Raw genomic sequence first — 9,344 nt, 5'->3', positions numbered from 1 at the left:
GCACTTTCAGAGCCATCGACAGCAACTAAATTGAAAAAATGCATGAAACCTTGGGCTTCAGCAGGCTATCGACTTAGTATAGATTGACTCTAAGAAAAAAATACGATGCAGTATGCAGTTTGTATGCCCCGTCATCTCATTAAAGACTCTGCTATGGATAATATGGTGGACTTGTGTCTTCCCTAGTTTCAGCTGGGTGAATCAGGCATGCCGGTGCTCATCAGAGACCATTTCATGGTACTATGAGGGCAGTGCCATAGCTCAGTGTACAAGCCTGCTTTATCATTTACAAAACAAAGTCGGTTTCCTCATAGTGGGGTCACCTGGAGTCTGTCTCTTCACTGAACATGCCAGGCAGAGATGAGAACACACAGCTTCCCAGCCTCTCCCAGGCTGCCAGCAACCCGATTATTTAATTACAGTTTTCTGGCTCCAGCACTTCCCCCTTACCTGGGAGTGTAAGTGAAATGTGTCAGAAATAAAGAAATAAATTACAAGCTAAATCAATAGGAAAGCGCTGTGCAAATTGGCATCACAGAGGAAATCTGTTGATCCAAAGGCTTTCAAAGTCATTTAGACCTTCCAAGAAAAACAGGGGAGAGAGAGAGAAGATAGAAACAAGACAAGTTGGGAAGGGAGCAGTAAGGCAAGGGAGATATCTGTCTGCAGACAGGCCTGGTTGCGAGCTGTCTCAGCTCCACCCAGGTCCCCCAAGGCTCACCCTCCTGCTTTTCTGCAGTGAAGATGCCAAGACACAGCTTGCTAAGTGGAAAATTTAAAAGTAATTTTTCACCTTGAGACATAGATTTCCTTGTGCTTGTTGCTTACTCGGGCAAAACAACAAATCTCAAAAACAAACACATCGGAGGTGCTCCTGCCAAAACTCCACTCAGGCAGAAAAGGAGCTAAGCAAGGGCCTGTCCTGCTTGGCTTGGGCTTGTGGGAGACTGGGATGAGGTCTGAAGGCTGTGTGCCTTTCTCTATGCTTACTTTAGATATGAAGAGCAGCCTCTCCTAATGTTGCTCTGGCATTTGGATTATAACATTTTTATAGATCAGTTAGCATTGAAACACCAAAATCTGTGTACTTGTCTATGTGAATAAGCTTCTGAGTGTGTGTGTGTGTGTGTGTGTGTGTGTGTGTGTGTATGTGTGTGTGCACAGAGGCCAGAAGACAACCTCTGATGTTGTTACTCTAGAGGAGTCCATTTTATTTTTCAGACCTGATTGCTTACTGACCTAAAGCTTATGAGTAGGCTAGGCTGCCTGGGCAGAAAGCCTCATCGGTCTCCTCCTGCCCAATGCTGGCATTAGAAGCACATATTACCATGTCTATTTTTTTTAACATGAGTCCTTGGGGCTTGAGCTCAGGTCCTCATGCTTGCAAGGCAAGTATTTTACAGACAGAACCATCTCCCCAGCCCTGCTTCCTGTGTCTATAAGTTCTACTTATGAGACATGACATATTTGGGATGCAGAGCTTGCATCTCCCCCATAGGGATAGTGTCATAGGCAGGAAATGCTTATCTATAACAGGAAAAAAGCAAACAACTCAATCTTGCCAAAGCAAAAACAGCCTCCACTGGAGAGGTCACTCAGAATTCCAGCTGCATGGTCGACCCCTGGAATCCAGGAGTACAATTCCAGCAGCCTTTCCTCTTTGTCTCCTTCCTTTTCTTTTTTTTTTTTTTTTTTTTTTTATTTTTTATTATATTAATATTTTTTTTATTTTCCATTTTAAATTTAGATAAGAAACAAGGTTGCTTCACAAGTCAGTACGAGGTCCCTCTCCCTTTCCCTCCCCTCCTCCTGTGCCCTCCCCCCATCCCCCCCCCCCGTTATCCCCTCATTCCCCCAGGGAGGGTGAGGCCCTCCATGGGGGTGTCCATAGTCTGTCATTTCATATAGGGCAGGGCCTAGACCCTTCCCCAAGAGTTCAGGGTGAGAGTGCACCTCACATTGTTCTATGGGAGTCCAGAGACCGTGTGTATACTTGGGATGGGTACTGATCTGCTGTCCAAGGCTCAATAGATTACCTAGGCCTCCTCACTGACACCCAGATTCAGGGGGTCTTGATCAGTCCCATGCTGGATTCCCAGGCTGATGCCTGGGATTCAAGAGTTAACCTTTGTCTGGTCAGCTGTTTCTGGGGGTTCAACCAGCCCAGTCTTAATCCCTTTGATCATCAGTCCTCCCTCTCTGATACTGGCTTTCTTGAGTTCAGCTCAGTACTTAACCAGCCAGTAAATGAAGTTTCTGTTTCCCAGACTCTCTGGCCATAGGATTGTAGGCTGGCACTCCCCAGATCTATGTCTAAAATCCATATATGAGAGAGTACATGCCATGTTTCTCTTTTTGTGACTGGGTTACCTCACTCAGGATGGTTTCTTCTAGTGTCATCCATTTGCCTGCGAATCTCATGATTCCATTATTTTTTTCTGCTGAATAGTACTCCATTGTGTAGATGTACCACATTTTCTCTATCCATTCTTCGGGTGAGGGACATCTAGGTTGCTTCCAAGTTCTGGCTATTACAAATAAAGCTGCTATGAACATAGTGGAACAGACATCTTTGTTATATGAATGGGCATCTTTTGGATATATGCCTAAGAGTGCAGTTGCTGGGTCTTGTGGTAGGTTTATTCCCATTTTTCTGAGGAATCTCCATACTGCTTTCCAAAGTGGCTGAACCAGTTGGCACTCCCACCAGCAATGGAGGAGTGTCCCCCTTTCACCACATCCTCTCCAGCATAAATTGTCATTGGTGTTTTTGATTTTAGCCATTCTGACAGGAGTGAGATGGTATCTCAGAGTTGCTTTGATTTGCATTTCCCGGATGGCTAAGGATGTTGAGCACTTTCTCAAGTGCCTCTCAGCCATTTTAGACTCCTCTATTGAAAACTCTCTATTTAGTTCTGCAGCCCACTTCTTAATTGGGTCCTTTGCTGTTTTGGAGACTTGCTTCTTGAGTTCTTTGTAAATTTTGGAGATCAACCCTCTGTCAGATGTGGGATTAGTGAATATTTTTTCCCATTCTGTGGGCTGCCTTTTTGTCTTGCTGACTGTGTCCTTTGCCTTACAGAAGCTTCTCAGTTTCAGTAGGTCCCATTTATTAATTGTTGATCTCACTGTCTGTGCTACTGGTGTTATGTTCAGGAAGCTGTCTCCTGTACCAATTCTTTCAAGGGTACCACCCACTTTCTCTTCTAAGAGGTTCAGTGTGGCTGGATTTATGTTGAGGTCTTTGATCCATTTGGACTTAAGTTTTGTGCATGGCGATAAACATGGATCGATCCGCATTTTTCTACATGCCAGTCTCCAATTATGCCAGCACCATTTGTTGAAGATGCTTTCTTTATTCCATTGTATATTTTTAGCTTCTTTGTCGAAGATCAGATGTTCGTACGTGTGTGGGTTAATACCCGGATTTTCAATTCGATTCCATTGGTCTGCCTGTCTATTTTTGTGCCAATACCAAGCTGTTTTCAGGACTATAGCTCTATAATAGAGCTTGAGGTCAGGGATAGTGATGCCTCCGGACGTTGCCTTGTTGAACAGGGTTGTTTTGGCTATCCTGGGTCTTTTGTTTTTCCATACAAAATTGATTATTGTTCTTTCAAGGTCTGTGAAGAATTGTGCTGGGATTTTAATGGGGATAGCATTGAATCTGTAGATTGCTTTTGGCAGGATTGCCATTTTTACTACATTGATCCTACCTATCCAAGAGCATGGGAGATCTTTCCATTTTCTGAGGGCTTCTTTAATTTCTTTCTTTAAAGATTCAAAGTTCTTACGATACAGGTCTTTCACTTGTTTGGTTAGCGTTACCCCAAGGTATTTTATGTTGTTTGTGGCAATTGTAAAGGGTGATGTTTCTCTGATTTCTCTTTCAGCCCTTTTATCATCTGTATATAGTAGGGCTACTGACTTTCTTGAGTTGATCTTGTAACCTGCCACTTTGCTGAAGGTGTTAATCAGCTGTAAGAGTTCCCTGGTAGAGTTCTTTGGGTCACTGATATAAACTATCATATCGTCTGCAAACAGTGAAAGTTTGACTTCTTCCTTCCCAATTTGTATCCCCTTGATCCCCCTTTGTTGTCGTATGGCTATAGCTAGAACTTCAAGTACCATGTTGAAAAGGTATGGAGAGAGTGGACAGCCTTGTTTTGTTCCTGATTTTAGAGGAATTGCGTTGAGTTTCTGTCCATTTAGTTTGATGTTGGCTGTTGGTTTACTGTATATGGCTTTTATTATGTTTAAGTATGTCCCTGTTATCCCAGATCTCTCCAAGACCTTTATCATGAAGGGATGTTGGATTTTGTCAAAGGCTTTTTCAGCATCTAGTGAGATGATCATGTGATTTTTGTTTTTCAGCTTGTTTATATGGTGGATTACGTTGATGGATTTTCGTATGTTGAACCATCCCTGCATCCCTGGGATGAAACCTACTTGATCGTGGTGAATGATTGTTTTGATGTGTTCTTGGATCCGATTTGCCAGTATTTTATTGAGTATTTTTGCATCAATGTTCATGAGGGATATTGGTCTGAAGTTCTCTTTCTTGGTTGTATCTTTGTGTGGCTTGGGGATCAAGGTTATTGAAGCCTCATAGAAAGAGTTTGGCAAAGACCCTTCTGCTTCTATTGTGTGGAACACTTTGAGAAGAATTGGTATAAGCTGTTCTTTGAATTTGTGGTAGAATTCTGCACTGAGGCCATCTGGACCTGGACTTTTTTTGGTTGGGAGACTTTTGATGACAGCTTCTATTTCCATAGGGGTTATAGGTCTATTTAAATTGCTTATCTGTTCTTGATTTAGTTTTGGCAAATGATAGCTGTCCAGGAAGTCATCCATTTCCTTTAAATTTTCGAATTTTGTGGAGTACAGGTTTTCAAAGTATGACCTAATGATTCTCTGGATTTCCTCAGAGTCTGTTGTTATGTCCCCCTTTTCATTTCTGATTTTGTTAATTTGCGTGTTCACTCTCTGCTGTTTGGTAAGTTTGGACAAAGGTTTGTCTATCTTGTTGATTTTCTCAAAGAACCAACTCTTCGTTGCATTGATTCTTTGTATTGTTTTCCTGGTTTCTACTTTGTTGATTTCAGCCCTCAATTTGATTATTTCCTGGCGTCTACTCCTCCTGGGGGAGTTTGCTTCTTTGTGTTCTAGAGCTTTTAGCTGTGATGTTAATTCTCTGGTATAACTGTTTTCCTGTTTCTTCATGTGAGCACTTAGTGCTATGAACTTCCCCGTAGCACTGCTTTCAAAGTGTCCCATAGGTTTGGGTATGTTGTGTCTTCATTCTCATTGAGTTCGAGGAAGTCTTTAATTTCTTTTTTTATTTCCTCTTTGACCCAGGGATGGTGCAGTTGAGCATTATTCAATTTCCATGAGTTTGTAGGTTTTCTGCACTTTGTGTTGTTGTTGAATTCTAATTTTAAGGCATGGTGGTCTGATAAGATGCATGGAGTTATTCCAATTTTTTTGTAGCTGCTGAGGTTTGATATGTTGCCAAGTATGTGGTCGATTTTTGAGAAGGTTCCATGTGGTGGTGAGAAGAAGGTATATTCTTTTTTATGTGGATGAAATGTTCTATAGATATCTGTTAATCCCAGTTGGGTCATTACTTCTATTAGACCCTTTGCTTCTTTGTTGAGTTCCTGTCTGGTATTCTTGTCTAGTGGTGAGAGTGGTGTGTTGAAATCTCCCACTATAACTGTGTGGGGCTTTAGATGAGATTTAAGTTCTAATAATGTTTCTTTAACGAATGTGGATGCCTTTGTATTGGGGGCATAGATGTTCAGGATAGACACTTCGTCTTGGTGGGTTTCCCCTGTGATGAGTATGTAATGACCTCCTTCATCTCTTTTGATTGATTTTATTTTAAAGTCTAGTTTGTTAGATATTAGGATTGCTACCCCTGCTTGTTTCTTGGGTCCATTTGATTGAAAAATTTTTTCCCAACCTTTAACTCTCAAGTAATGTCTGTCTTTGAGGGTGAGGTGTGTTTCTTGTATGCAGCAGAAGGAAGGGTTCTGTCTTCGAATCCATTCTGCTAGTCTGTGTCTTTTTATGGGTGAGTTAAGGCCATTAATATTGAGGGATATTAATGACCATTGATTGCTCATCCTTCTTCGATTTGCGATGGTTGTTGTTGGTGGAATTATGGGTGGAATTTCGCCCCTTTGTTCTTTTGGCTGTTGGTAGAGAGGGATTCTCTAATGCTTATGTTTTTCTGGTTGTAGTTAGCTTCCTTGGGTTGGAGTTTTCCTTCCAAAATTTTCTGTAGGGCTGGGTTAGTGGACACATATTGGTTGAATCTAGTTTTGTCATGGAATATCTTGTTTTCTCCGTCTATAGTGATTGAGAGCTTTGCCGGGTATAGTAGTCTGGGCTGGCATCCATGGTCTCTTAGTGTAGGTAGAATATCTATCCAGGACCTTCTGGCTTTCAGAGTTTCCATGGAGAAATCAGGTGTAATTCTGATAGGTCTGCCTTTATATGTTACTTGACCTTTTTCCTTAGCTGCTCTTAATATTCTTTCTTTATTCTGTATGTTTGGGGTCTTGATTATTATGTGGCGAGGGATTTTTTTTGTGGTCCACTCTATTTGGTGTTCTGTAGGCTTCTTGTACCTTCATTGGCATGTCTTTCTTAAGGTTGGGAAAGTTTTCTTCTATGATTTTGTTGAATATGCCTTCTGCCCCTTTGAGGTGGATTTCTTCTCCTTCTTCTATACCTATTATTCTTAGGTTTGGTCTTTTCATGGTGTCCCATAATTCCTGGATGTTTTGTGTTAAGGATTTGTTGGATTTAAGGTTTTCTTTGGTTGATAAATCCATTTCTCCTAATGTATCTTCAACACTTGAGATTCTCTCTTCCATCTCTTCTATTCTGTAGGTAATGCTTGTATTGGTAGTGCCTGACTGTTTGTCCAGCTTTTCTATTTTCTGCCTTTCTTCAGATTGTGTTTTTTTTAGTGTCTCTATTTCAGTTTTCAACCCTTGCAGCATTTGCATTGCTTCTTGCAATTTTCTGTTTATCTGTTCGTCCGTTTGTTGCCTTTTATGAATTTTTTGGTTTGTTCTTTCTTCCATTTCTTGCATTTTTTGGTTTGCTTTTTGTTCCATTTCTTGGATTTTGTGCTTTGTTTCTTCTTCCCTTTCCTGCCTTTTTTGGTTTGTTTCTTCCTCCATTTTTTTATTTTTTGCTTTGTTTTTTCTACCATTTCTTGCATTTTTTGCTTTGTTGCTTCTTCCATTTCCTGCCTTATTTGGTATGTTTCTTCTTCTAATTCTTGCATTTTTTTGCTTTGCTTTTTCTTCCATTTCTTGCATTTTTTGCTTCATTTCTTCTTCCATTTCGTGCCGTTTTTGGTTTGTTTTTTCTTCCAATTCTTGCATTTTTTGGTTTGTTTTTTCTTCCATTTCTTGCATTTTTTGGTTTGTTTTTTCTTCCATTTCTTTGAGGGATTTTCCAATATCCTCTTTTAGGGCCTCTATCATTTTCATGAAAGTGCTTTTAAGATCGTTCTCTTCTGCTTCCTTCGCGTTTGAATATTGGGGTCTTGATGGTGTGGAGTCTCTAGAATCTGGCGGTGTCATATTTGTTTTTCTGTTGCTGACTGTGTTTTTGTATTGTCTCTTTCCCATCTCTTCTTTTAGTGGGTGCAGAAAGAGCCCCTTCCTGGTCTGGGGACCAGAGTTCCCTTTGGTGGGTGCTAGTAAGTCCAGTAATCTGGTGGTTCTTCTATGCCTTGTCCAAATGCTGGTCCGTGGGTAGAGAAGAAGAACAGGAATCTGGGGCGCTTAGCCTCCTACCTGGTCCCCTGGACCCTATGCTGGGTCCTGTTGTACCTGATCCGGAACAGCTACTCCCCTGGTCTCCCTGGTTCCTGTAGTTTCCTGGTCTCTTTGGTGGGAGAGAAGATCTGGAGTCTGGGGTGCTTGGCTCCCGCCGGGATTGGGAGCTCTGTGCAATTCCCAGGCGATCTGCAGGCTCTGGAACTCAGGCCGGGAAGCTGGCCTGTTTACCTGATGCTCCCTCCGGGATTGGGAGCTCTGTGCAGTTCCCAGGCGATCTGCAGGCTCTGGAACACAGGCCGGGAAGCTGGCCTGTTTACCTGATGCTCCCGCCGGGATTGGGAGCTCTGTGCAGTTCCCAGGTGATCTGCAGGCTCTGGAACACAGGCCGGGAAGCTGGCCTGTTTACCTGATACTCCCGCCGGGATTGGGAGCTCTGTGCAGTTCCCAGGCGATCTGCAGGCTCTGGAACTCAGGCCGGGAAGCTGGCCTGTTTACCTGATGATGCCAGAGGGACAGCTACTTCCCTGTACTCCCAGCCTCCTCTCCTTTCCTGGAATCGTTGGTGGGAGAGAAGATCTGGAGTCTGGGGTGCTTTGCTCCCGCCGGGATTGGGAGCTCTGTGCAGTTCCCAGGCGATCTGCAGGCTCTGGAACACAGGCCGGGAAGCTGGCCTGTTTACCTGATGCTCCCGCCGGGATTGGGAGCTCTGTGCAGTTCCCAGGTGATCTGCAGGCTCTGGAACACAGGCCGGGAAGCTGGCCTGTTTACCTGATGCTCCCGCCGGGATTGGGAGCTCTGTGCAGTTCCCAGGTGATCTGCAGGCTCTGGAACACAGGCCGGGAAGCTGGCCTGTTTACCTGATGCTCCTGCCGGGATTGGGAGCTCTGTGCAGTTCCCAGGCGATCTGCAGGCTCTGGAACACAGGCCGGGAAGCTGGCCTGTTTACCTGATGCTCCAGCCGGGATTGGGAGCTCTGTGCAGTTCCCAGGCGATCTGCAGGCTCTGGAACTCAGGCCGGGAAGCTGGCCTGTTTACCTGATGATGCCAGAGGGACAGCTACTTCCTGTACTCCCCCTCCTTCCTTTTCTTAAATAATTATTTTTATTATTTATAATTCTCTGTGTGAGAGAGATTGAGACAGAGAGACACAGAGAGAATGTGCCATAATTGCAGGTTCCTCAGATACTATTGGAGCTGGACTTACAGGCAGATTTGGGCTCTGGGAATCGAAATCGGGTCCTCATAAGAAGTGAGACATCTCTCCAGCCACATTTTTAAAGACAAAGTCTTATGTAGCTCCTACTGGTCTTGAACTGACAATGTAGCCAAGAATATCCTTGAATTTCTCATTTTCCTGCCTCAACCTTCTGAGCGCTTGAATTACATGTGCTACCATTGATAAGGTTCTGAGGATTGAACCTAGAGTTTCCTGCATGTTAGATAGGCAGGCACTCTACTAACTGAGCTACATAAGCTTATTTTAATACTTTCTTTGAGACAGTCTCAGTGAGTTCCAGTATGACAGAGAGCTTACCATGC

The sequence above is a fragment of the Mesocricetus auratus genome, unplaced genomic scaffold (assembly GCF_017639785.1).
Source record: "Mesocricetus auratus isolate SY011 unplaced genomic scaffold, BCM_Maur_2.0 Super-Scaffold_100007, whole genome shotgun sequence".
NCBI lineage: Eukaryota > Metazoa > Chordata > Mammalia > Rodentia > Cricetidae > Mesocricetus > Mesocricetus auratus.
This window is presented reverse-complemented; position numbering follows the sequence as displayed.